Here is a 27363-nt window from a genome sequence, read left to right as displayed (position 1 = left end):
TGTGTCTTCATCTTAATTTAGTACGAATGTGTTATTTCCTTTGAGCTTTATAATGGTAAAGCAGTGAAGCGGTTTGCTACATCCATTTTTTTCATTCTGAGCCTGTGCACAGAAGGAATTTCAGGCACATAAGTGATGTTACTACCATTCTATTTTAAATACAAACACGGAAAGAAGTACTCTTGGCAGGATACCAAAGGCGCCTGTGCTCTGTGTTATATAAGTGCTTTTAAAAAATATTTGCTCATTGTTAAAGTTATAAAAGGGATTACCAGAGCCCCTAAGAAGAGAGGGTGAAGATAAGTCAGAGCCATAATTTCTGCTTTAAACCAAAACTTTACTGGAAGATAAGCACGGTCTTAGCTGGAGACACCCTTTAAGATGATATAGCGCCGTTTCTTTGACCTCATTAGGTACAATTGTAAAACATTAAAAAAACAGTAAGTTTTGTAAGGGCTGTTAAGAAACTTAGTGAAAATTCTTTGACTACTTATTGATAGTAATAAAAAAGATCCCACAGATATCCTTTATGGGTTTTAAACCAGTGAATGATTTTATTTCTTATAGCTGATGGAAACTTTGTAATTATGAACTGCCAGTTATTAAAGATTTAAATAATCTTTAATATCTCTACTGGTATTTATGGGGTTTTTTTCAGAGAAGAACAAGACAGAAGTAGAAATATCAGATATACTGAGGTCTGGGCACCTCCTCTTGTGACCCACATCTCAGGAATCCGTTCCAATTGGTTTTTGGTGATGCTGTGACATTTGTAATGTTAAAAAACTCCCTTGTGATTCTAATGTGTAGCCAGGGGTGAGACCCGTAGGATAGCATTGTTTTTTTCAATTTGTCACTTTGTAGCCTAAGGTGAGGCTCCAGTGGTTTAAGGAAAGTAAAAAATAAGTGGTTAGAAACACGGAGAGAGAATGGTATTGAAAAGAAGATGTGTTGAAGAATTATAGCATGTACACTTTTGTATTTTGTATATCTTTCTCAATTTTTCTTAAACCTGCAGGGAATAGTTGATGTTTATTGGGGACCCATGATTCCATGTAGACTATGTCACAGAGTCCTGAGTGGGACATTTCTTTGTGCACAGGTAACAGTGAAGTTGAGTAGCGGTGTCAGGATATTCCTTTTTGTTTACATGAAAAGACAATCATGTCTTATTAAAGATTGTTTGCTCCATCAAATTCAAAACTCATTATGTTAATATAGACTAGCAAATTAAGTGCAAAAAAGCTTTTATTGTCTTTAAGGTCGGAAATAGACGTGGCTGCTGAATCAGTGTTTTCTGTCTACTTCATGTAATTCCAAATACCCAAATCTGGGGGCAGATCTTAGGGATGGTTTGTGAAGGCTTACGTAAGTGCTACGACTATTGCGTTAAACTCTCTGTTTTGGCTATTACATAATTGACACAGTACTGGATTGTTAAAGCCAAAACAGGGGAAGGATGCACAGCCCCAGCCCAGCACATGCGCTTTTATAATGAATTGCTGTGGCCAAATTAGAGGGAACAGCAGGGACGGAGGTTTGTGAAAGAGAGATAAGAATAGCGTCTAGAGGATTGATGTAAGAGAAGACTTATGCTTAGCGGTTTTCTAGAGATTTTAATGCTGTGATATAAACCTCTCTAGTCTTTTGTATCTCCCAGCAGAGGCGCATTGACTGGGAAGCTAATGAATCTTAAGCTTCAGGGCCCCTCACTCCAGCTTCGTCCAAGCCCCTGGGAGGGCCACTAGCAATGTGCTCACATGGTCACAGAAGTTTGTATTTGTAATTTTGGATTTTTTTAAAGTAAGGAGGACACTCTCTCCCCCCTCCCGCGTCCCATCATAAAAATGTAAGGCTCCATAAACCCCGAATCTGCTGTCTCCTGATTATGTTCAAATGTTAACTTTGAAAAATGCTTTTTCTTATTTTAACGTCTGTAGTCTCATGAAAAAACAAAAAAAGAAATCTGGCCAATATTGTAGTTGAGCTGCTGAGAAAATGCAAACTGCTATTACCCAGGGCTCAGGTGGTTACCTGGTGAATCAGCTGTGCCTTGTGATCTCACACAAACCGGGACTTTTTTGCATCCGAGCCGAGCCGGAGGCAGAGAGAAGCTGAGACGGGGGCGGGGAAGGGAGGAAAGTGGGTTAAAGCCCTTCCACATCTCAGAGACCGCTGCCGAGGGGAAAGGGAGAAAGAAATGAACTACCAAAAGATGCTTCATTAATAAAAGGTTAATAGGAACAGATAGCATTAGCTCCATAGGAGACCTTTCTGTAAACTCCTTAGGATCTGTCTTCAATATGAATTCTAAACAGGGAGCAAACTCAGGCCTGGAAAATATCTTGCAGGAAACAAGTGCAGGCTGGGAAGGGCTAGGATAAACTATTGACTTGTTCCCGTTAGCAGTTTTATGGGTAAATGGGAGTCGTATTATGTCTGCCGCAGGAATGTTGGAGAGGGGGTTATTGAAAAGAGTGGAGGATTTTCCCTTTTTCTCTGAAGCAATTTCTACTTCATATCTGAATTTGGATGCTTCAGATCTTACCATCTTGACCCCTTTCCCACCAGTCCTTATACCCCCTCCACCCACCCACCTATCCATCTATCCACCCACCCACCCACCCATCCACCCACTCATCCACCCACCCACCCATTTACAAAGTCACTCCCCTTGACCAAACTTTAGTCAGACTCCTCTGAGCCCTCCTCTTGACTAGGCCTCAACCTTGGCCTACAGGAACTGCAGCTTTTAACACAATCCTGTCCGTGTAGTGTTGTCCCCCGGCCCCCCCCAGGAGACTTGAGAAAACTCTAACTTGGCTTCCAGCCTCCTGAGGTCACGCCCCTGGGATGACCCATCCCCCCCTTGAGTTTCTGTTTGGAAAAGCTCAAGTCAGCCATAAAGGATTTACCCTTTGTTCCAGCCAACACCTGAGGATGGGCCCGATTTCCCTTTTATTCAGCATTTAGTAGAAAAACAGTACAATTACGATGCATTCTCTGTTCCTTTGAGATGTATAGTATCTCCTACCACCCAGGAGTATCCTTCTCAAGGACCTGAAAGCCGCTCCTTTGACATGTAATCAGGAAGGATAGGGCCTGTGTCTCCCGTCTCTAGGAGACTAGGCCAAACTGACACACAACGTCGTTGACGATGACCAATCACTACCTGCTTTTGGTAATTGCCCACTCCTGTGACTCTGCTTTAGCCCTGTCTGTGCTCTTTTGTTCTTCCTTTAAAACACCTGGCTGCCTCCTCGTGGATTGAAGTTGAGCCGAGTTTTATACTGAAGTCTCTTTTCCCTCTTGCAGTATATACTGAATAAATTCTGTCTTTACTGACTTTAACTAGCACCTAGCTTTGTTTTTCTTTAATAACATCCAGCGGATACTTTTCAGTGTCTGTTTGTGCCAAGCGCTGTTCTAGACATTAGGTATTTTAGAGCAGTGAACACAACAGACAAAAACTGTGCCCCAGAGGAGCTTACAGTGTCATGGACAAACTTATGTAAAATGTGTACCGTATCAGGTCGGGAGAGTGCTATGGAGAACAGGAAATTCGAGAAGGAGGAGAAGGAGCGTGGGGTGGGGAGTGAGTGTTGCTGGGACACGTAGGTCAGCGAAGGCCTCCCCGAGAGTGGATGCTGAGTAGAGCCCTGAAGGAGAGGAAGAGGGAGCTGTGTGGATGTCCGGGCAGAGTGTTGCCCTCGCTGGGGCACGGCCGGTGCAGAGCCCTCGGAGGCCGGAGCTGGGCTGGCGCCTGTGAGGAGCAGCGGGTGGAGGGGGGCCGGTGCAGCAGGCAGGTTCGCGGCCAGTGCTTCCCTGCAGCAGCAGCCCACCCCTCCAATTCTCCTGCGGTGGTTTCTTGGACCTGCCCTGGGACCCTCCTCTCCAGCGACGTGAGGCTGTGTCAGCGAGTGATGGTGTTACTCTTGGGCTTTAGGTGGTGTGTTGGTTTGGGATCAGCTACAGCTGAGGGCCTCTCAGGGCTACTGGAATCCAGTCCAGACCATTACATAAACCAGGAGTAGCGGGGAAGGTTGGGTGTCTCCGTGGATGGTTCCCACTGGCTTGCTGTAGGAAAGGGGCCAACAGGAAAGCCTTATTTCAGCCCGGATTCCCTGCCGTCCCCTAGGAACAGATAGAACTGTGGTGAATAAAGGATGCCAGCAGTGGGAACCACACTACTCTTTCTTGGGGAATATCAAGATGTCAGGAACCTAGAGCAAGTCCTGGCGTGAGACTGAGCCAGCGAGAACCCCGTGGCCTAAAGGTGTTCGGGTTGGTTGGGGTTTGGGGAGGGGAGTTTGTTCATTGGCTGACGAGGCTCCTCTGTGCCCGGATGGCTGCCCTACGTGTGCTAACCAGAAAGCACATGTGCGGACCTGGTAGCAGGTGGTCACGCATCCCTCAGTGGAAAAGGTGAGAGGCCAGTGGGGAGCAGCAACCAGGAGCTGCCTGCTGGAGAAAGGCATAGCCTTCCGGGGTGCATGGGGGACGGGCTGGGGGGCAGGATACATAGCTGTTTACTTCGTCAAGCTATTGGCCTATAACCATTTCTATCCCTGACACAGACAAAGAAATCTTTCTTATAGATTACGATTCTCTGGGTTGTTTGCTAGCAGGTTGGCGCATAACAGCAGCCTGAATGAGCACAAAAGCAGGTGGCATCAGGAGGGTGGCGTGTATAGGAGATTGCAGGTGGCATTAGGAATGTGGCATGTGTAGGAGATTGGCAGGTGGCATTAGGAAGGTGGCATACTTAGGAGATTGGCAGGTGGCATAGGAAGGTGGCATACGTAGGAGATTGGCAGGTGGCATTAGGAAGGTGGCATACTTAGGAGATTGGCAGGTGGCATAGGAAGGTGGCATACGTAGGAGATTGGCAGGTGGCATAGGAAGGTGGCATACATAGGAGATTGGTGTCCTTGCCTCTTCTCTGTGCCTGTCATTGCTTTGTGTGGTTTCTCTCTTTGCAGGCTTCTTTTCACATGCCCTACCGTGTTTGGAAAATGGGGGATTTAAGGTTATTCCTGGGTATGTTATACTCTTCTTTAACTTTTGTTAATGAGCCCTCTTCTAATTGGCTATTGTTATATAATCAGTCGGTTATATATATTATGCATAGTGGTCATACTACATTGTCTTAGCCCTTTTGGGCTGCTATAACAATATACATCAAAAACAAAACAGAAAAACAATATACATCAGACTGGTGGCTTATAAACAACAGATATTTATTCTGCCTGTTCTGGAGGCTGGGAAGTCCAGGATCATGTTGCCAGCAGATTTGGTAAGGGCCTGCTTTTTGGTTCACGGATGGTACCTTTTCCCTCTGTCCTCACTTGGTGGAAGGGGCAAGCAAGAAGCTCTCTGGGGCTCCGTTTATGAAGGTACTTATCTCATGCATGAGGGTTCTGCCCTCATGACCCAGTCACCTCCCAAAGGCCCCACATCCTAATACCATCACCTTGGGCATTAGGTTTTCAACGTATGAATTTTGGGGGGACTCAAACATTCAGATTGTAGCATATATATAACCAGTAATTTATATTTAGAAAGCTGTTGATTTTAAGATATAATCGTGTAACTGGGCACTTTTCAAGCTCTTATCAATTCTAACCTCTTTTTGGTTATTTTTCTTGAATTTTCTAGGTAGACAGTCATATCATCTGTAGGTGATGATTATTTTTGTTTCTTTTCTTATTTCTCTTTCTATTTCATGTTTTATTACCAGAGTTTAGACTAGATAGAAGGAGAAGAGATTGTTAACTTAATCTGTTGAGTGATTTTTTTTTTTAACATAAGATTGAGTATTGTCCTTCAGGTAGATGTACTTTCCCTGTCCTGTAGGGCAGGGGTCCCCAGCAGTCCGAGGCCTGTTAGGAACCAGCTGCACGGCAGGAGGTGAGTGGCGGGCGAGCGAGTGAAGCTTCATCTCCCGCTCCCCATCGTTTGCATTACCGCCTGAACCACCCCCTACCTGCCCCTCCCCATCCGTGGAAAAACTGTCCTCCACAAAACTGGTCCCTGGTGCCAAAAAGGTTGGGGACCGCTGCTGTAGGGGGTAGGTTGTATGACCCTTCAAGACTTCTCCGTATTAGTCTTGCCACTCTGTGTGCACCTACAGACCCATTGCACCAGTAGGTTCAGTTCCCTTAGAAAAACAACGCAGTGTGTATGCATAGTCATTAAAGGTGAGCCAGCAGTGTATGTGATGGGGGCTAAGCCAGTATTAATGACAGGTTGATGCTGACTTTGGGAACTTTGACTCACCCGCAGAAATGGAAAGCCAACATAGTGTATTAGCTTCTATAAAGACTGTAATCAGACAAATAAACTTGTCCAGACACAGGCTAATATTGATATAGTGATTTTAAACGCTTTTCAAAAGTATTGTGGAATATAGAGCTGTGGATTACAAGAAATGGCAATAAAACAGCAGAAGCAAATAATGAACACTTAATAGGGAAGTTAAATTTTCACACTTGACTAGACTTACTGCAAAGGACTAACCTAAAAACTTAATATGAGCACTATCTCTGTTAAATGACAGTATAAGAGGAGTAATCTCAAATCATCCAGAATTAATTATCTTTGTACTAGGCTGTTTGAAATTACTCAAAATAGCTTCTGAAGACAGGCAGTCTTTCTTTACACGCAAATAATTGTCTTCTCAGGTTGGAAATGTTGCCACATATTAAGCCAAACATATTTTTGTACCTAATTCTTATATTTCTATCAGTTTATTTTCAGGGGAAGCCAATTTGAGAACTGAAATCATGCAAGAGAATAATTTTGATTGAAGTGAATATTTCTAAGCTTGATGCATTTTGTATTAGTGTTGCATAATATTTTAGGAAGTATGTATGGCAGGCATGCCAAAAATTACATTTAATTTCCTAAAGACTCTAGCAAGTAATAAAAAAATTTATATTAGTTTAACTGGTAGCTAGTAATGAGTTTAATACTGAGAGAGCTAATGTGCTTCTACTAGCAGTTTTAAGAGGTTAGTCTAATATAAGTAACTGCTTTGTGCTCTACCCCCAAACTTCATACTGAATTTTTTCTGCTAGATTTTAGAATTATCATTTTGACAACAACCCAAGATATGGTAATGCAATATAAATGTGAGGTAGAACTAATATCTCAGTTCGGAGCATGAAAAAAAGAAAGGAGATATATGATCTGAAAATCACCCATCTCCAAGGTTGGGACTAGAAGGATACTTGTCAGGCAGTTGCCTCAAGCACAAAATTTAAGGGGGTACTAAAAATCTACGCAATAAAATAAATAATATTTTAATATGGTTAAAAAATTAAAATTAGTGCAAAAATTTGTAAACAAAATATCAAAAATTTAAGAAAGACAAGATCAGTATCTGATTTTTCCTTTTGGGTAAGGCTCCAGTGTGTCATAGCATGACTGATCATGTTACTGGTTGTGTTTTAATTTAAAATTTTGGTATTTTGTTCACCATGGATTTTTTTTTTTTGCATTAATTTTTATGTTTTAAAAATACCATTTATCTTGGAACCACCTCTGGAATGTTGGAGTAAGGACATTGTGTAAATTCTCTTTTCCAAAACAGCAGTGAGAAGAAAATTTCACTGACTGAGGCAAAAATTGTCAAAATAAACTATTATAGAACTCTGGAAATTGATCAAAGACTTGCAACAATCCAGGGGGTGTTTATTCAAGAAAAAAGACTGAATTGTGGTAAGAATAGTGACCTTTGTGGCATTTAAATTTATTCCCATTACCTCTTCCCAGCACCACGGTAGTCTTGAAAGGTAAAAGCTACTGGAGGGGACAGAGTAGGTTCAGAGCTCTTCAAATGCCCCATTCTTAGAAAACTGTCACTGTATGACCTGTCTGGCAGCTCCCTGAAAAGCTCAGAACTTGTTTTTATTTCTCCTGACTCAGAACTCATTCTTTGTAAACACCCTTAGGGGATTTGTTAGAAACAATCAGTGGCAGTTGTTTAACAGCACAGCTTCCTAAGGCGGCTACACCGGTTGGGGTTAACAAGAGGTTGACCAAAAAGCTGAAAAGGAATAATTGGGAAAAGAGATATCTGTAGAGGGCTGTGAAAAACTTTGACATATTCCTTAGAATCTAGAAGGCCCGTATGCATATTCAAGTCTGTACATATGCCTAAGTAAGACTTGAGAAGGCCTTAATCTATCACCTCTGGCTGACATTGAGGCTGTACACAAGCAGGAAGAATAGACAGAGTTGTAAACTGTCATCAGGGCATAGAAAGCCCATGTCAGCATACACACAGAGCCCACAGCAAAGGCTGTGAGACATACTGGTTCAAAGCATTTAAGGAAATCTCTGTCCCATCATTAGCTGACTAATGAAGCAAATTGGGCAGAGACTTAAGTGGCTGCACATGGTAAAGAAAATAGACTTTATAGAATTAGTCCAGGAAATGGACAGATAGCATTAGGAATAACAAAAGCAAACAGCAACAACAATAAACCTTTGGTTGGAGTGGCGGAATCTGATTTCTGGAGTTGCCATATTATATTATTTTAAATCGAATTTCAACACACAATCGCAATACACAAAGAAACAGGAACGTATGACCAAGTCACAGGGAGAAAACAATTAAAAATGTCCCTGAAAAAGTTCAGATGTTGGACTTATTAGACAAATGTTTTAAGTCAGCAATCATAAATGTGTTCAAAGAATGAAAGGAAGTCATGTCTAAAGAATTAAAGGATGAGAATGATGTCTCACCAAATAGAGAATATAAATAAAGGGATAGAAATAATTTTAAAAGAACCAAATAGAAATTCTGGAGTTGAAAAGTACAATAATGGGGGCTGAAAAATGGTTTTGAATTGGCAGAAGAAAGAATCAGTGAACTTGAAAGTAGGTCAATTGAAATTATACAATTTGAGGAACAGAAAGCCAAATGAATGAAGAAAAATGAACAGGACTTCAGATTATTCATTGTGAGTACCAACATAGGCATAATGGAAGTCCCAGAAGGAGAAAAGAGAGAGAAAGAATACTTGAAGAGACAATGGCCCAAAACTTGCCAAATTTAATTTAAAAGATTAATCTGCACATCCAAGAAGGTCAGTACATTTCAGGATAAATGCAGAGCTCTACAGCCAGACACACAACAGTTAAGCTGTTAAAAGCCAAAACAAAGAAAGCAGCAAGAGAGAATGAATTATTATGTATGAGGAACCCTCAGTAAGATTAACATCTGACTTCTCATCAGGAATCATGGAAGCCTGAAGCTAGTTCTTTCAAAGTGCTGAAAGAACAACCATCCATATAGTTTTGCTATATCCAGCAAAACTATCCTTCAACAAAGGAGAAAAAAACAAGACATCTCAGAAAAACAAAAACAGAGAATTTGTCACTACCAGACTTGACCTGTAAGAAATATTAAAGGGGAACTTTCAGGTTGTAATAAAAGAACACTAGACAGTAACTCAAATCCATGGAAGAAATAAAGAGTATCAGTAAAAGTAACTGATTATGTAAATATCAAGGCAGTATAGACTACTAAGAAAATAACTAAGACATATAAAGGAAACAACAAGGGAATTAAAATGCTATAGAAAAATATCTATTTAACACAAAAGAAGGCAGTAATGGAGGAATAGAGGGACAAAAAGACATAAGACATTCAGAAAACAGAGTAAAATGGCAAATGTAAATACTATCAGTAATTACATTAAATGTGAATGAACTAAACATGCCAGTAGAAAGTCAGAGATGGGCAGAATGAATTAAATAAACATGATCTGACTATATTCTCACTACAGCAGACCCATTTTATATTCAAACACAAATAGTTTGAAAGTAAAAGAATAGAATAAGGTATACCATGCAAATAGTAACCAAAAGAGTGTTGGGAGTGGCTATACTAATATTAGACAAAATAGATTTTGAGTAAAAAATTATCAGAAGAGACAAAGAAGGTCATTATATATTGATAAAAGGGTCAGTCCATCAGGAAGACATAACAATTACAAACATATGTGCATCTAACAACAGTTTCCCAAAATACATGAAGCAAAAACTGACAGAATTGATGGGAGAAATAGAAAATACAACAATAATAGTTGGAGATTTCAATATCCTGCTTTCAATAACAAGTCGAAACTAGGCAGAAGTTTAGCTAGGCAACTAGGCAGAAGATCAACAAGGAAATAAAAGACCTGAACAACATTATAAACCAGCTAGAACTAAGAGACATCCAAAGAACAGCCCACCCAACCATAGTAGAATACACATTGTTTTCAGGTGCACATAGAAAATTCTTCAGAATAGAATATATTAGGCCATAGAACATATATTAGGCCATAGATCATGTTTCAATAACTTTAAAAGCATTGAAATCACACAAGGATTTTTTTTTTTATCATACTGGAGTGATATTAGAAATCAGTAGCAGAAGGAAATTTCAGAAATTCATAAAATGTGGAAATTAAATAATATACTCTTTAATAACCAGTGGGTCAAAGAAGAGATCACAAGGGAAATTAGAAAATGCTTTGAGGTGAATGAAAACAAAACATACTAAAACTTACGGGATGCCGGTAAATCAGTGCTTAGAGGGATATTTATCGTTAAGAATGCCTATATTAACACAAAAAGAAGGATCACAAATCAGTAACCTAATCTTTCACCTTAAGAAAGTAGAAAAAGAAGCGCAAACTGAACCCTAAGCAAGCAGAAGGAAGGAAATAATAAAGACCAGAGTAGAAGTAAGTGAACTAGAGAATAGAAAAACAATAGAGAAAATTGATAAAACCTAAAATTAATCCTTTTAAAAGATCAACAAAATTGACAAACCCTTACCTGACTAACCAGTAGAAAAAGAAGGAAGGCTCAATTACCAAAACCAGGAATGAAAGAGGGAGTTTTATATACTACCCACGGCAGAGAAATAAAAATGACTATAAGGGAATATTATAAATAACTTTATGTGAACAGATTAGATAACCTAGATGAAATGGATAAACTCCTAGGAAGACACAGACTACCCAACTGACCCAAGAAGAAATAGAAAATCTGAAGTGACCTGTTACACGTAAAGAAATTGAATTAGTAAAAATTTCCTGCAAAGAAAATCCCAGACTAAGATGACTTCACTGGTAAATTATATCAGTGAAGAATTAATAACAATTTAGCACAATCTCTTCCAGAAAATGGAAAAGGAGGGAACATTTCCCAACTCATTTTTTGAGGCCATTAATATTTTGATACTAAAACCAGAAGAAAAAAAACATAAGAAAGCACAGGCCAGTATTCCTTATGAATATAGATACAAAAATTTGCAACAAAATACTAGCAAACCAAACCCAGCAACATATAGAAAGGTTTATACATCATGACCAAGTGGGATTTCTCTAAGGAATGCAAGGGTGGCTTAATATATGAAAATCAGTGTAATACACCATATTAATAGAATAAAGTACATGCAAGACTTCTACACTGAAAACTACAAAACATCATTGAAAGAAAGTAAAGATAAGGTAAATAAATGGAAAGACATCCCCTATTCATGGACTGAAAGACAATATTGTTAAGATGGCAGTGCTTCCCAAATTGACCTACAGACTCAATGTAATCCCAGCTGCTCTTTTAGCAGACTGATCCTAAAACTCATATGGAAATGCAAGGGACACAGAATAGCCAAAGCAATCCTGAAAAAGGAGAACAAAGTTGAAGGACTCACACTTCCTGATTTTAAAACTTATTACAAAACTACAGTGATTAGATGGTGTGGTACTGGCATAAGTATAGCCTTTTATAGATCAGTGGTATAAAATTGAGAGTCCAGAAATAAACGCTTACATTTATGATTTTTCAACAAGGGTGATAAGACAATTCAAAGAGAAAGAATAGTCTTTTTAACAAATGGTGCTGGAGTAACTACGTCCACATGCAGAAGAATGAAGTTGCACCTTCTCACTATATACAAAAATTAACTCAAAATGGATCACTGATTTGAATGTCGAAGCTAAAATAAAACCACCTTTAGAAGAAAACATAGAAGTAAATTTTCATGCTCTTGGAGTAGGCAGTGGTTTCTTAAATATGATACCAAAAGCATAAGTAACAAAAGAAAGCATATATAAGTTGGGCTTCATAAAAATTAAAAACTTTTGTGTTTTAGAGAGTATCATCAAGAAAAAGATAGTCCATAGAAGGGGAGCAAATTTTTACAAATTATGTATCTAATAAGAACTTGTATCCAAAATGTATTAAGAATGGTTGCAACTCAATAATATAAATAACCCAATTAAAAATTGAAGGCTTCAAGTTGATATTTCTCCAAAGAAGATATACTAATGACAAATAAACCTATTAAAAGATGGTCAGCATTAGTTATTAGGGAGATACAAATCAAAAGTACAATGAGAAATCACTACACACCGACTAAGATGGCTAACATAAAAAATAAAATACCAAGTGTTGGTGAAGATCGGAACCCTGATACATTGCTGGTGGGACTGTGAAATGTTACACTTTGGAAAATGGTTGCTAGTTACTCAAATTATAAACATAGGGTTATAATATAACCCAGCAACTCCATTCCTAAGCATATACCTGAGAGTTGAAAATATATCCATATAAAAACTGTACACCAATTTGTACATAATAGCCAAAAACTGGAAACAATTCAGCCGTCCATCAACTGATGAATGGATAAAACGTGGCATATTCGTACAATAGAATATTATTCATTCATAAAAAGGAATGAAGTTCTGACATGTGTGAACTTTGGAAACATTTTAAGTGGAAGAAGCCAGACATAAAAGGCCACACATTGTGTAGTTCCATTTATATCAAATATCCGGAATAGGCAGATTTATAGAGACAAAATAGATTAGTGGTTGTCAGAGGCTGGGCGTTGGGAGAATGGGGGGGGGTATCTGCTAATCGGGATGGAGTTTCTTTGTGGGGTAATGAAAATGTTTTCAAATTTGATAGTGACAATGGTTGTACAGTTTTGTGAGTATATTAAAACCACTGAATTGCACCCGTTAAAATGGTGCATTTTATGGTATGTGAGTTACATATCAATAAAGCTGTTATTTAAAAATTTATTCATCTTGATTACGGAGTGTTTTGGTTCCTCTTAAATTTCGTGCCTGAGGCACATGCTTTGTCTCATCCTAGTCCTGACCCTGTCTTAGCCCACAGGGCTGCTGCCTCAGAATTCAGTAAAATATCTAGACTGGAAGATCAGAAACCTCAGGAAGGTTGGTGGTTACGTGTGAAGCAACAACTGATATTAGAGGAGGAAACTCTAGTGGATTGGTCGAACTTTGAAAGCAACATTCTGTGAGCTTTTAACGTGTGAGCAAAGTGTGTACGTCCGGCAGGGCCATGCTGTATGTCACCGTGGTGTAGGCTTTGGTGTCCACGGCTCTCTTAACATTGGGAAACGTTAAGCGCATCTTCACAGATTTCTTAGTAAGGAAGAGACAGGCTATACTGTATAGAGTAGTGCTGTCTAATAGAAATACACTGTGAGCCACGATGTAATTTTAACTTTTCTAGTAACCACATTAACAAGGAAAAAAGAAACAGATGGAATTAATTTTAATATATTTTATTTAACCTAATAATATTTAAAATATTATCTTCAGATAATTAATTTTAAAAATGGGGAATGAAAAATAGATGAATGGTATAAAAAGAGATCAAAAAGTTTATTTTGCAACTGGCTGCATGTTCATACAAAAAAAGCAGAACAATTTAGGGTAGGCGGCTCATTTAACTGGTCTCCTGGCAGGAGGGACAATTATTCAAGCCCTTCCTGTTCCATCTCAGAAGAAAACGCATTTTGTGAACATGTAGACTTTTGTATCCAGGGCACGCACATGGCCTCTGCGCTGTTGGTGTTAGTCCCAGTAGCGTTGGGCGCGCCCCATGTTGCATCGGTAGCGGGGGGGGGGGGGGGGTCTGGTTGTGGTGGTGTTTGCTGTGCTGCTGGTGGTGCTTGTAGCGGTGGGGGGATGGGTGGGAGTGGTGGTTAGAGAAGGTCCTCAGATAGATGGGTTCCTAAGTACGTTAGACAGAAGTAAACCTCTCCTTCATCCCATCTGGACTTGGAGCTGTTTGATTTTCTCGGTGTGGTGTGATCTCTGTCCCCCCGCCCACCATATAAGGACTGGCAGCCCTTCTGCTCTCTTCCCCTGCATCTGACTCCTTCATCCATCTGCCCCCTGCACCTTGCTCCTCACTCACTTTGTTGTTGTTGTTTTTGCATTGTTTACAACATTTTATTAAAGTACAAAATTGTTGGAATTAAGCTAAATAGAAAAACATAGTAAATATTTACAAAAACCTTGATAACACCACTCACCTCACACACATGTAACGAATGCAGGAAGGGCTTGAAAAGTTTACAAGTTGAAAAGTATGGCGATTTCCTCAAATTGGGCGTAACAGCTCGCTGCTGAGTATGGCATCAATATAATATATAAGATCTTTGAGAGAATGCTGTCCCCGACTCTTCTGCAATCGAGTGCCTCCTAGAAATTTGTTCCTTGGGAGATTCAGACTCAGACTCTGGCTGAGACTTGTCCCCTCAGCCAGAGGGGACAAGCCAAGCGTTGAGATAATCACAACTTAGGGTCTAATTTTCTTCATCCGATTGACTGTGTTGAGGTTATAGAGACACAGCCACGGTCCTCACTCACTTTGACATGCTGTTCCTTGCGCCTGCCCTTCTTAGATATCTGCGTTCTTCCTCTCACCTCTTTGCCTTCTAGCCCTCAGCTTTTCTCTCTGCCACATTTATGCTCTTGGAAAAGACTCTTTATTGTTTCAAGGAGGAAGCCTAGAGGGAGTTGGCAGTAAATAGGGACCTGGCGGGAAGAAAGAGTGGAAAAGGTATTCTCAAGCTCTTCCAAATGCTGGAGGCAATTCATTCATTGTCTTTCAGGTGCCCTGAAGATGTGTTGGGTTGGAATGGAAACATTAACACCCAAACCCCTGCTGCTGCTCAGAAAATGACGTGCGCACAGCGATAGGTAGTTTTGGAGATTTAATTGTTTCATAATCTCTGGGTTTTCCAATTCTGTCTATTTCCTCGCTTGGAAAAATGATAAAATTGTTATTTTTGCAGGTAAAAAATGGTTGGCTATCAGTAATTTTATATGACTCAACCTAATACTAGCAGGCCTTCTGTGGTATCTATTGCAGTAGCATTTGGGAGGAAAATTTGTCCCTTTTCTACCACTGAGCAACTAATCTCCTTGCTGGACAATTTAGAGGAGAAAGTAATTTTTGCTGATTTATTTTGAAATATAGTTTTATTAAGGATTTAATTAATATTAATATTGTTAATGTAGGATTTACAGTTGCTCTGGCTTTTTATTTCTTCTGAATTATAGGAAAGTAAGAAGCATCACAAGTATAAATTTGGTGCAATTTAAGAAAATTAAGATCTACAAAATGGACATGATTATTCATGTATCAGCGGTATTCTTCCCCTGATAAAAGCCAAGTCTTAAGTTCTTAAGATACTTCATTTATATGGTGTATTTAAGAATCAGTATTCAGATCATTAACTACTTGAGGGATTAAAATAGAAAATTGAAGTCATGTAATCCATTGCGGATTAATCTGAATATAAGATTAAGTATCTCTAAAATCCTAGACGCAGCCAATGGAAAAATAGTGAGTTTACTGAAACAACTCCCATTATGAAGAACTTATTTGTGGCATAATTACTGCCTAGATTCAAGAACTCCTGCGCTAACTTTATTTTTCATTGAGAAGTAGTAGTGTAATGAAGTACCTGTTTATGTTTCCCTGAATCTTGCTCCTTTCTTCTGAATTTTCCTGTGCCTTCTCTTTTTAAGGTTTCTACACCTGGATTGTCAACTAGGGCAAATTGTCACCAATGGCAGTAAAAACTGTTTTCTGGGGGTCAAGGTGAGTCTATGTGGATTTCTGTTCAATTTATGATTCCATTTGACTGGGGCTCATAGTTGCCTCTTAAATGTTGTATGATACTTCTTGGTAGTCAAAGTAAATAGCTGGTGGTAATTTTGGGTAAATATTATTAATGATGCAAGCAAATAAAAGTGAATTCTCATACGAAAGCTTAATTCAATTTTGCTTTTTTTAAGATGTGAGGATTATATGCAGACGTTGACTGGAACTCAAGTTCAAGCAATGTGTTTTGTTAATGATTTTAAATTTGAGAAGTGTGTATATAAGGACATCTCTTTCCTGGTGGTGATTAATCTTCTCCTGCAACAAAAGGTTATGGTGTGATTGTTAACATGTGTTTAATGATATCAGTTGACGGAAATAGAACAAGAGGATGCAGTCGTATTTAGGGGCTTGCCTTGATTAGAGGATGTGCTTCTTGAGAGAAAAAGACCAGATTGGGAGGGAAAAAGTTACTGCAGTGCAGAGTTTATTAAATGATGCGTAGAAGCTTTAGTGAACAGCCAAGACCATGGAAAGTTTAAAACATTTGAGACATTTGAGAGAAGCTTTTCTGGGGGCTTCTGCTTGTCCATATGGCATTCTGTGCAAATTAGACAAAGGCATCCCTTCCACAGACCTTTTACGTCCATCTGATGGAGAATGGTTGGACTGTACAGATTTGTAGAACAAGACACTTTATTGCCATATGCTGGAAACTTGTAAGATAAATAAATTACCCATCTTTAAGTCATCAAAGTGGTAATAAAAATACAATTTTTAAAATGATGTGGTTGGCGCCCCCTTGAATGTGGTGGCCTTGCACAGTTTACAACCTGAACAACTGCCAGGCTGGCTTTGCTTTCAGGACAGATTCTAAGGAAGGGAGTTTTTTTTTTTTCTTTTATTTCTTTTTATATTTTTTATTTTTGGCTGTGTTGAGTCTTCGTTTCTGTGCGAGGGCTTTCTCTAGTTGCGGCAAGCGGGGGCCACTCTTCATCACGGTGTGCGGACCTCTTCACTATCGCGGCCTCTCTTGTTGCGGAGCACAGGCTCCAGACACGCAGGCTCAGTAGTTGTGGTGCACAGGCTTAGTTGCTCTGCGGCATGTGGGATCTTCCCAGACCAGGGCTCGAACCCGTGTCCCCTGCACTGGCAGGCAGATTCTCAACCACTGCGCCACCAGGGAAGCCCTTTTTTTTTTTTTTTTTTAATTAAGTTCTGGTCCTTGAGGACGAGAGAGAAATAATAGTTTGGGGTATGGCTTTGATTGGACACTTGGATTGATTGAAAGACACTTATCAGAGGGACAGTAGCTTCTGTAGGTTTGGAGGCCAGAGGGCTGGCCTGTGTTTTCTAGGGGTAAAACTAGGGAGGGAAAGCCTAAACCATGTTTTAAACCAAATTAATGACGCAGTTCCTGCAATTCAGTGATAAGTGTGTACTTTCAGATTCCCAGCACTTCTAAAGTGGTTTTATTCTGTAGATCACCACCTCTGTAACGTTCTTGTTCTTAAGGACTATTTATTTATTTAAAAGCATGGTTTTTTTTTTTGTTGTTGTTTATTTATTTATTTATGGTTGCGTTGGGTCTTCGTTGCTGCACACGGGCTTTCTCTAGTTGTGGTGAGCGGGGGCTACTCTTCGTTGTGGTGCGCGGGCTTCCATTGCAGTGGCTTCTCATTGCAGAGCACGGGCTCTAGGCGTGCAGGCTTCAGTAGTTGTGGCATGTGGGCTCAGTAGTTGTGGCTCGTGGGCTCTAGAGCGCAGGCTCAGTAGTTGTGGCGCACGGGCTTAGTTGCTCTGTGGCATGTGGGATCTTCCCAGACCAGGGCTCGAACCCGTGTTCCCTGCATTGGCAGGCGGATTCTTAACCACTGCGCCACCAGGGAAGTCCCTTAAGGACTATTTAAGCTTGAGTTTTTCCCCGGTAAAGAGGAGTTGCTTTCAAAATGTTGAGTGTGTCTGTAATGGCTGGCTCTTCCCTACTGATGAATTTTTGTAATTAATCTTCTGATAAGACAAAAAGCTGTTATGTTGTTGTTAATGGGTGGATATTGATTGATAAATACAGGGTAAGAGAGATGCACCAGTATGTTGGGTCCAGAGTTAGGGCTGCAGGTGGAGAATGTGACTGATGACTGATGTATTATTGAGATTAAAAAAAATAACAGATATGGGAGAAAACAGTGTAGTGCGGGTAGGTGATGGTGGTGGTGGTCTCGGTAGCTGGGGTCATGGGTGGAGGTCGTGGTGACTGTAGGGGTGGTCAGGATGGTGGCGGCACTGGGGGTACCGTGGGGGGTGTGGGCGGCAGTAGCCACGGGGACATCGATGACTCATGAGAGGGAAGGGAATGGGAGATGGAAAAGATGCCAGGCCATAGAAACCAAATATACGGCCTGGGAAAGAGCTCTTGCTTTCTTGGGTGCTGATGACAGAATTGATTAGAGGGAAATCCAAGGGGCTTCTCTTTGGGGAATGATAAACACGTTTTGTTACTGTATCATTTATCCATCTCTTCCTCCCCTGGAGGATACCCCTTTCCCTTAAGAATAACGACAAAGAGATCTCAGAGAACAGTTAGAACTCCAGTGAACGTTGGTGTTTATTTCCCTTACCCCTGCCACGGCCTGCATTTCTCTCCTGTGTGTGTGTGTGTGTGTGTGTGTGTGTACAAGGGGGTGGGGTTTGATCCTCTGAATACAGAAGTAGAGGAATACATGATCAGTTATTTAATTATTTATGGTTTGGCCGTGCCACGCGGCATGCGGGATCTTAATTTCCCGACCAGGGATCGAACCCGTGCCCCCTGCAGTGGAAGCGTGGAGTCTTAACCACTGGACCGCCAGGGAAGTCCCTACATGATCAATTAAAAGAATCATTTATGTGATTTATGGGAAGAGGCCCTGGTATTATTTACCTCTGAAACCTCTCTCACCCACCCCCGCCGCACCTACATGATTTGTGTTTTGAAGAGAGAAATGATGTGGATTTAAAAAAGATGAGTTTAGGGGCAGAAGGAAAAGGGGAAAGAGGATTAGGGAGGTTTACATGGATTAATTCCCTCATGGATAATTGCTTAGTTGTCTGTTTCACTTTGTTTGTATCTTTATGTCTGATTTTTTTCTTTGCCTTTGGAATACCAAGGAAAGACGGAGAATATGGAGATGTTTTGGGTCTAATATTTGGTATCTGTGGTATTGAGCTAGTAATTTCATGTTCCATTTTTCCTTACCTTTCATAGGGAGAATGATATTTGCTACTAGAAAAGGTTTGTGAAAACACTAGCTTCATAAATGTTAAAATGAAACAATGGTATTTAAGAACAAGCCAGCTCTCTCATTGTCATTAATCTTCATAAATTTGGGGTTGACATATTTTATCACGCTGTGATCCCAATAATTGTTTTCATTACTTTTAATAAGAGATCCTTTCTGCTGATTATGTAAAGATGTAGGTACGCTGCAGCAGGAGTGATGTAGACATAAAGAGTAGCTTTTTAAAAGGTGGTGGTTAGTGGGTTCTCATATGGTGGAGGGTGTTAGGTTAGGTGCATAGTGCCATGTACATCATGCATTGCTGAATGGCATGGCTTTGCAGTGTTTCAGTGCCAGCTCTCTCTACCATCTAGTGAGTGCTCTCTTGCTTCACTGCTGTGTGAGCCCGTAACACTCATTGTCTCGTTCGCTCCTTGAACGCTCTGAGGTGGGTGCTGACATTACCCTCCAGCTTGGAAGTGGTGAGGGTTGGAGCCGGACCTTGCAGCCGGCTGCACCCTTAACCATTGGGCTCTACTGCCTTGCTGGACACCCACCTGGATCCACTCCTGAAAGTCTTTCTCGTCTCTCAAATTCTGTATGTTCCAGACTAGCCTTCCTCATCCCCCATCGTATGAAGCATGATAGCATCGTAGACAGAACTGCTTTAAAATGGAGCAGATAATTCTATTATTAGAGAGCACCAGCTGAACAAGGCCAGAGGAATCCTAGATAGAAATTTGCACCCTGTAATGAGATGTGAGGGAATTGTTGGTTATAATTTGTTTCCTAAAGACCTTAGGGGTTTTTAAAGACTATATATTTTTTTCCCACCAAAGAAGGTCCTGTGATTCTGAAATATCTAAATGTCAAATAGGACTGAAACATACTCAGATTCTGAGTATGTGAAGAAACTCAGCAGTGCGTGGGCTTTATTTTCTGCTTTAAAATGATCCTCAGGAGTAGATTAGAAGCACCAGGGTCTCAGAATCCATTATTTCAGGGATAGTGAGGTTAATCTTTTTCCTAATCCATCTTTTCCTTAGGCAGAAAACGTAGAAGTAGAGACAGGCCACACTTCAATATTTAAATCCATAGACGCAGAACTTCGAATTTTAGGAAATTGGTTGTTGGGGGTGAGGGAGGAAGAGTGAATAAAAGTCCATGGACGATCCCATTGAGATGATGAGAAATCACTTAGACATTTTTATTGTTTTTAAACGGTGCATAATACAGCTCAGTTTTCCCTGCACCACGCTCTCAAACTGTTAGACATACTGTCATCCAGCCCCTTGAGCTAGGAATTAAACCTGTGTTCTGTTGGATGCGAGGCCAGATTTTATTCAACTGGGTCATCGGGGCACGCACACGGGCCTGGATCCCACTGGCACTGTGTCATCTTTGGTAATTAATGGGTAAGCCCGCCAGTAGGCAAATGAAATGGCTTCACGCCGACTATTAGAGGCAGATAGCAGGGAACTGTGTGAATTTGAACAGGCGTCCAGTTAGTGATGAATTACAACAGAAGTCTTGGAAAAGTTCCCGTGATACTCACATTATGTCAGATGAGTTCATCGTATTTAAAATGATCGCAGAAATTGCAGAAGAATTAAAAATGAATGGGTTATTCAAATGTTTTATGACATGGCTTTAACTTGCACATTTTTCATACAATGTATATTTCCAGCCCCTTCTTTCCCCCTTTTAGAAACACTGAGAACCTGCACTGACCTCAACCAGTTGGCAGTGATTTCCTGGGGCAGAAGCTTGGGACTTTGTGTAGAGAGGTCATTTGGAGATCCATTTCTAGTTCTTCTTTTGAAGGTTTAGTTTGGTTCTGTTTAACAATAGGAGAATGAACTAAATGGCTTTTTAAGATCTGCTTTTGCCTGAAAAGGGTTTTGTATTTAATTTGTCCTCATATTTTTATGGTTGTTATTTATTTTATTTAGCATCCTGATTGTTAAAAATGCTATGTGTGTTTAATGTCCAGGTGCTAAGATGGGGACGTTCCTCTAGATGCCAGGATAGGCTGAACGGCCTTTTCAAAAGTTGTTGTCACCCCGTGTGGATTGGGGAGCGGCCTTGGCACATGGGGGAGGGAAGTGGGGGTCTGTGCATTTTCTAATCTTGCTCCTGTAGGTCCAGCTCGTCACCAGAATGTGCGCTCCGTGAGGGCTGGCATCCTGTTTATTCACTGCTTTCTTCCTGGCACCTGGACCACTGAACACCTGACACATGCTGGGCACTCAGTGAATGTTTGTGGAATGAATGAGGCAACTTGGAAGCATGTGGCTTTGCGGGGGGGGGGGGTGTCCTTTCTCTTTCATCCCCATTGGAGGACAGGAAGACTCACGCAGTCCTTCTTTCCAGAGCAGAGACATATCGAGAGACCATGGCAAGACATACTTCTTTTAAGAAACGGGAAAGAGAAAAAAATCCTTTATTCATGGCATATAACTTACTCAGTGGAAGCACTGGCTTTGCACTGGAGTCCCTCCTAAGTTAGGTTCCTCTTTATGCTTTTTTTTTTTTTTTTTAAATTGAAGTATAGTTGATTTACAATGTTGTGTTAGTTTCTGGTGTATAGCAAAGTGATTCAGTTATTCATACATATATATCTATCTTTTGCAGATTCCTTTTCCTTATAGGTTATTACAAAATATTGAGTAGAGTTCCCTGTGCTATACAGTAGGTCTTTGTTGTTTATTTATTTTACATATAGTAGTGTGTATATGTTACTCCCAAATTCCTAACATATCCCTCCTCCCCCATCTTTCCCCTTTGGCAACCATAAGTTTGACTTCTATGTTTGTGAGTCTGTTTCTGTTTTGTAAATAAGCTCATTTGTATCATCTTTTTAGATTCCACATATAGGTAAATTTGTCTTTCTCTGTCTGACTTACTTCACTTAGTATGTTAATCTCTAGGTCCATCCATGCTGCTGCAAATGGCATTATTTTATTCTGTTTTTATGGCTGAGTAGTATTCTATTGTATAAATATACCACATCTTCTTTATATAGACCACTTATCGTGGTCACTCAGGACCGGACAGGTCATCAGCAAGTGAGCACGCAGGATGATGTGGAATTTGGTGACCCTCTGGCTCGTGTCCAGGCTCTGGCATTCTGGAGTGTGTGACCTGACTTGGGTCACAGTGTCCTTACCTTGAGATGGGGTGGCGCCTGTCCTGTGGATCCGTTAGGACCTGGTGAGGTTACGAGGGAGAGCACCCAGTAATGTTACAGGGCCGGTGCTTTTCCTTTCCAGAGCAGGCCTTGTTTGAAAGTCTCCTTGAAGAAGTTGACATTTCTAGACTGGCTAAACTTACTTTTTAAAAAAAAACATATATGCAGTTTTTTTTTTAAAACTCCTCTCTCGGAATAGGGCATACAGGCACACCTCGGAGATGCTGGGGGTTTGGTTCCAGACCCCTGCAATCAACGGAATATCACAGTAAAGCAAGCCACAGGGCGTTTTTAGTTTCCCGGTGCATATAAAAGTTATGTTTACACTATACAGTAGTCTGTGAAGTGTGCAATAGCATTATGTCTAAAAAAAAAATTACAATGTACATACCTTAATTAAAAAATACTTTATTACTAAAATAATGCTAACCATCACGAGTCTTCGTGGAGTGGTAATCTTTTTGCAGCAGTAACGTCAAAAGTCACTGATCACAGATCACCATAACAAATATGGTAATAAAGTAAACCTTTGAAATATTGCGAGATTGACCAGGATGTGACCCAGAGACATGCAGTGAGCAATGCTGTTGGAAAAATGGTGCTGGTAGGTTTGCTCGATGCAGGGTTGCTGCAAACCTTCAATTTGTGAAAAACACAGTTGTTTGCAAAGCACAGTAAAGCGAAATGCTATAAAGTGGGGCCAGCCTGTCTTAAAGAGAGCCCTGCTTGGGAGTGGGCTGCTCAGCTTATGCTTTGGCACCAAGGAGCACGGTTAGGCGTTTACACAACCGCACACATCTGAACTGGTTTGTTAATGAACCGACATTCTTAAGCCTGTGTGGGCGCCACTTGAAGGAAGACCACGGGGAAATCTCAACTGAGTTTCCGAGGTCTGCCAATCCAGGGCTGCTTTCTCTTCCGAGTTTAATTTAAAGGAATAGTAATGCTGTGTGATAACCAAAATGCATGAAAGAATTAGATCGGAAACACCTGGCTAATTATGAATTCTAAGATGCATTTTGGCTCACTCAAGCGTCTTAACATCCCCCAGAACATACAGATGCACTCTGAGTCCATCAAGGCAGAAGCTGTACGTGTCCTTTAAATATTTTAGGTCTGTTTTCCGTTTTTCTCTTCAGAAGAAATTAAATTATCCAGGCGGGTTAATCTCCACAGAGTATTATTATAAATGTGCAAATAATATGCCACCGATGAGGGATTTTTAATAGACCACTTCTCAGAAGAACTCATGTTTTCTTCTGCTTCATGTAGAAGCAGTTCTTGTTCTGCATTCAGACAACAAAGCAGTCTTTCAGTTGTTAGGAAAATGCACACTTCACAAAACCGATGAGTTTTAATAGGAGGAGGGTATTAAGACTCATCGTCTTCCTGAAAGGCAGACATCAGGAAAATGATAGTCTGTGAGGCCCCTCGCTCTGTAGCATCAGTACCCTGTGGGTGATGCCACCCCTTCCCTTCCTCTACAGGTATTCACGAGCACGTGCTCCTTCCTTACAGGACACTGTGCTGCTTCAGGGGCGTGAACCATGTCTCATTCACTCCCAGCGTTACTAGACAAAAGGCCTTACACGTAAGGGGGCTCAGGAAATATTTGGTGAATGGAAATTTTGTCCCAGTAAAGCACAGAGGGCCCGATTTGTTGTTTGTGGTTCCCGTTGTCTGAGGTGGCAATGGTGTGGACGAGTTCGTGCCCCTCTTAGGTCCTGGTTGAGCCGTGGCACTGCCCTGTATTTAGGATGTGAGAGAAGCCTGCCAGACGGTCACCTAAGGTGACTTTCTTTGTAAAGTGGGAATATATTGAAATAAGCATGAGCGGTTTGGAGTTTCTGCTGATAAGGTCAGCATCACTTGAATTTGCTGGTGGCACTTTGGTTCTCCTTGTCGGATTTAGTGCAGAGGTGAAGGTGGGGATGAGGGTGGAATTGCCCATCTCAGAGGGAAGGGACGGGGGCGTAGGAGCTCCGGGAGGGAGGAGGGACAGCGGACAGTGAGTGGTCTGGAAGGAAAGGACGCCCTGCCACGGGGGAGTCAGGAGAGGCGCTCTGTGGGCTCTCAGGCGTAGATTAGGTTCCAGAGGCCAGTAAGTAACTTTTGGGACTTTCAAGGCATCTTTCTATCTTGTGGCTCTCCTCCTTTGTTATTTGCACTGCGTCTCCTGTCTTGTCATTGCTCTGGCACATGATAGGGAATTGATGAGGAACTGGTAGGTGGTTTTGCAGGGCAGGCCTCCTTTCCTCCCCGACATGGCCGAAGTCCTCCCTCCGTAACTCTTGTTAGCATCTCTGCAGACTTCCTTTTATCCTTGGCTGTTTCAGCACCTGCCTGGCCCATCTCCCCCCGGGCACCATCCACGGAACCCAGGCTGCAGCCCTGGAGAAGGCTGCCACCTTGGAGTTACGCTCTCTAAGGCCAGCTGGGCCTCGTGGGGCTCCAAGCAGCTGGGCGTTCATAGTTGGCAAAGCTTGGCCTCGGGCGGAGAGAGGGAGGGAAGAGCAGAGCTAGGCCTGCCCCGCTGGTGGGCAGGCATTTACTGGGGCCCCTGCCTCTGCCAGGCTAAGCCCTCGTGTTATCTGACCACTCCATATATTTACCTACAGGCTAACACCTGGATTCCTTAGCAGAAATACGGGGCTCTTCACACACGCCATGGTTCCGTGTTTTATCACTATTTCCTAGTACATACTTCTTTTTTAGTTTAGGTGCGTAAGTGTTTATGGAATGTCTGACTTGTAATATTTCCTGCACCAGATGCTGAGAACATAAAAAGGAATAAAATTAGGTTTTTGCCTTCCAAGAATTTACAATCTAACGAGATAGCCCAGTATGTAAACAATATCAAAACATTGGTTTAAAGGAAGGTCACAGGGGGAGCATGGAGGTAGGACTCCCAGACACTGCTTTCTCCATCCTTTCGAAGTCACTTGCAGTTAGTATGTTTGGGGGTCCATCAGTATTGGTTTGATATTGGAGTTTTATATTTGCGGTACCATTTGACGACAGTTGTACTGAAAAATAATTTTAGGTACTATAAGAACTCTAATAGTCAAAAGAATTGAAGTGTACTCAATTAATGGCGCCTAGTATGGCAGGAAAAGAGAGGAATATTTAGGAAATATTTTCAATAACGAGTTTATTGAAAACCACCTACCAGTTCCTCATCAATTCCCCATCATTTCCAGAGCGATGACAAGACAGGAGACGCAGTGCAACTAACAAGTTTAAAAGAAAATTATATTAGTCGGAAGAGTCTTCCAGTGAGCATGCCTGTGAATTACCATTTTACAGTCTCCTAGCCCTTCCGTCTCCACCGATCTCCCCGCTATTGATGAAAGAATTATTTTGGCCTTAATGGGCTAGATCTCAATGGAGGTGATTTTGCCGTCTCTCCCAGGGGACGTTTGGCACTGTCTGGGCACATTTCTGGTTGTCACACCTGCTGTTGGGATCTAATGGGCCAGGGATGCTGCTTATCATTCTGTAATGCACGGGACAGTCCCCCGAAAAGAACTTTCTGACCCCAAAGGTCCATTGTGCCGAAGTTGAGATTCTCTGGGCTTGATGAATAGCCTATATTTCCTGTTTTCACTAGAAAAATTTACAAGATCCCCACTCAAGTAAGAGCCCATAAGGATGTAAAAAAATGATGATTTTGAACAAGAGGGGGTTGGAGACTAAGTGGGAGGTGGGGAGGTGGCAGTGATTTTTCACTATTGGCCTCTTTTCTTTTTGGCTTTTGCTGCGTGTCTTTTTTTTTTTTTTGGTAACAAGTTTGTTTTTATTAATTAATCCATAAGATAAATTGTTTGATTATTGCGTAGCGTGTTTTGGAGAACATTGCTAATGTGTCTGGTGTCTAGCACAGACCCTGTAACAAAGTACACCATTAATACGCATTCGTTGGCTGACTGCACGGAAACGTGTTCCTGGAGAGAGGAGCGTTTTATTTGTGTTCTCTAAACCCCTCTTGTATGTTCACGTCTAGCTAAATGGAAAATGTGCTTCCAGAGCTGGTGAAAGTCATTCCAAAGATCCAAAGAGAGTGTTAGGACAGTAAAAAGAGGACACCTGGCTCTCCAAAAGGGAGAAGCTTTGGACTCTAATAGCAGCTTGTTTGGAAAGCTGAACAGGCAAAAACACGGCAGAAGTTCAGAAAAGCCCACTTGGTCCAGAGCCACAGAGGAATACGCTACAAGCAAACAGCTGTACCAAAAAGTAAACTCAGCACAGACCTAGAACAGGAAGGCGAGCAGGCATGATACGGAATCTTTAGAGGAAAGAGAAACTCAGCTTAGCGGTCGCACTGCCGTCGGCCCCTGGCGCAGATGGAAGGAATGAGAGCGACACAGGGCCTGCCTCATGGACCCAGCAGTGCGGGTTCTGTTGGGAAAAGCTCTTCCCGGTTTCCCTCTCACTGTTTCCCTCTATGAACCTTTTGCTCCAGCCCCGTTTCCCTGCCGATTCTCTAAACGCGGCTCCTGTTGCCTCTCCCTGTGTGCTCGCCGTGGTCCTCTGTCCGGACGCCATTTGCTCTCTCTCCTCTCTGCCTTTGAGTTTTCTTTTACAAGATCCAGCTCAAGTTCTCGGCCCTTTGTGAAACCCGCCCTGAGTTTTTCTGCATCAGAAATCTTTAACCATCTGAGTCCTCCCTCCCTCCACTCCTCCAAATTCAGGAGACAACTTGCAGGCCTGGTTTATCACCAGGGCTTCAAGGGGGCAGCCGTCAGTATGTTGCATCTGGAATGTGAGGCCCAGAGTCGGGCGGGGGGCAGGGGTAGAGATAAGGAGAAAACCAGGAGGACTCACTCTATAGAAACCTCAGGTGTTTAAAAAACCCATCTGGGGAGGAATTCATCTTTTTATGGTCGTTGAAGCCGGCGGTAGGAACAGAACAGCATCCCCCTTCTGTCCAGCAGGAGCCGATTGGACGGACGCCCACCAGGCAAGAGGTTTTAGCCAGAG

General features: G+C 41.6%; 1 protein-coding gene across 11 annotated transcripts in view; it reads left to right on the top strand.

Moving 5' to 3' along the window:
* MTUS2 (microtubule associated scaffold protein 2) overlaps positions 1-27363 on the top strand; it is a 505315-nt gene that overhangs the window by 873 nt on the left and 477079 nt on the right. For 10 of the 11 annotated variants that reach the window (XR_009005942.1, XM_057533086.1, XM_057533075.1 and 7 more), the window contains 2 exons: positions 14939-15026; positions 15861-15933. The exons of the other annotated variant lie outside the window; for it this stretch is intronic. The gene's annotated coding sequence lies outside the window, so the exon portion shown is untranslated. The remainder of the gene's footprint in view (positions 1-14938; positions 15027-15860; positions 15934-27363) is intronic. 11 annotated transcript variants of the gene reach the window in all.

This window comes from Balaenoptera acutorostrata, chromosome 18, assembly GCF_949987535.1.
Source record: "Balaenoptera acutorostrata chromosome 18, mBalAcu1.1, whole genome shotgun sequence".
NCBI classification, from domain to species: Eukaryota; Metazoa; Chordata; class Mammalia; order Artiodactyla; family Balaenopteridae; genus Balaenoptera; species Balaenoptera acutorostrata.
This window is presented reverse-complemented; position numbering and strand designations above follow the sequence as displayed.